The sequence below is a fragment of the Grammomys surdaster genome, unplaced genomic scaffold, assembly GCF_004785775.1.
Source record: "Grammomys surdaster isolate TR1022 unplaced genomic scaffold, NIH_TR_1.0 201, whole genome shotgun sequence".
NCBI classification, from domain to species: domain Eukaryota; kingdom Metazoa; phylum Chordata; class Mammalia; order Rodentia; family Muridae; genus Grammomys; species Grammomys surdaster.
Window position 1 is genome coordinate 6,784,580 of NW_021604646.1, and position 1,788 is coordinate 6,786,367.

The 1,788-nt window shown below is 43.5% G+C and overlaps 1 non-coding gene across 1 annotated transcript; it reads left to right on the plus strand.

Moving 5' to 3' along the window:
• The first annotated feature begins 1,291 nt into the window (after positions 1 to 1,291).
• LOC114623766 lies at positions 1,292 to 1,423 on the plus strand. The gene has a single exon (XR_003711821.1). It is a non-coding gene; the product is annotated as a small nucleolar RNA SNORA17 (small nucleolar RNA).
• The last annotated feature ends 365 nt before the right edge of the window (positions 1,424 to 1,788 follow it).

Below are 1,788 nucleotides of genomic sequence, written 5' to 3' on the forward strand. Positions count from 1 at the left end.
TGTGCCTCTGAGAATGGCTGAATGTAATGACCATATGTGTAATTATTCATCCCCTAACATGCCCTATGTCCTCTGAGAAGTCACCTACTTAGATCAGCAAGCTATAGCCCAAGGGCCAAATCTGGTACCTGCTTTCGCACAGCCCATGTCCTAGACAATTCGTTTTTTATTTTAGGATGAATTTAAAAGGAGAATGATATTTCAGGGCATCTGAAAATTACATGAGATTCAAAGTGTTAGTGTTCATAAATAAAGCAATTGGAACACACCCAAAGCCATTCATTACTTTGATGTCCATAGCTTCTGTCACATACAGCAGATAAGTACTTCTCTCAGAGTTAAGTGGCCCACAAACCTACAAACACTTCCTTTCTGGTCCTTTAAGATAAGTGTACAGACTACTGACAAAGATTACTTCTAATCCTTCTAGAAACGCTGTGAGCAACACCGTTTGCACAGAGGCACTGCATCTCAGGAAGGTAATTATGTTACTGTGGTGGGTCAAAAGAGATGCCCACAAAGTCCTTGACATTCATGCCATTAAGAGACTTGGTCTATATCTCCTTTCCTGAATCGAGTAGTTAAGAGGATTTGTTGACCTATCTCCTACCATTATAACAAACCGCTGAGATGGGTAAAGAGAAGAGGGTTGTCTTAGTTCCAGTTGTAAAGGTTCCGGTCCATGATGTATCAATTGCACTGGGCCTGTGGCAGAACTGCACATCCTATTAGGAGCATATGGCAGACCAGACTCAAATATATCATAAGCTAGGGAACAAAGAAGAGTGAGGAGAGCGAGAGAATCTCACTGTGCCCTTCAAGTATATTTTCAGTGACCTAAAAACGTACTATTGGGCCCTACTTGTTAAAGATGTCATCACCTCCTTCCATAGTGCAACCCTGGAGACTAGGCATTGAACACAATGATCAGCCTTTGAAGGACACTCAGTAGCAAACAAAAGGGCGGTGACTACTCTGGGAAAACAATGTAGCATTGCGTAGACTGTGACCCCGCCCCCAGCTCTCTTGTCTACATAGTGAGTTCAAGAAGAGCCAAAAATATACAGAAAGGCCTTATCTCAAGAAACAAAGTAAATAAGTAAATGAATATAAATTAATGAAATAAAACTCACATGATAATAAAGTTCACTAAAACAGAAAAGGGAAGCTGAGAGGCAGTAGCAAAATGAGGTACCAGGTGACTAAGATACTCTGAAAAAATAAATAGAGGGTCACAAAAATTTTAAATAGCGCAACCTATAACTTTGATTCCTATTAAAACCAGTTTGAGCCTGCCCCTAGAAGCATTGAAGGTGTGGCTACTGTGTCACATATGTGTCAGGCGGTGACAGAGAGGAGAGAGGCTATGTCCGTGCTCAGTGTTCTGACCTATGAATATCCAAATGATTAGTAACCTAACATTCCCTGAAAAAGGCAAGCCTGAGATGACCATCAGTCTGGTGCCATGCAGGCCTTTGAGGAGGGGGCAGACCATGAGACGATCCCTGCCCAGTGTCATAATGTATGAGTAGGGCACAGCACTCCTGAGACCATTCCTGAGATGGCACTCAGAGACCCTGGACATCACTAAGAGGAGCAAGTAAGTGGTGGAGAAATGGAAGAGAAAAATATAGAAGGATGTGGGCAGAATGAAGAGAGGCAGAACAAAAACTCGGGGATAGTGAGGAACAGCCTGAGTAGCTGGTGATGCCACCTGGGACCATGGTGAAGCCCTGGCCTGTGCTGCCACTGAGGGACTGGCCAGGGTCTGTGGCTCTGAAGCAACAG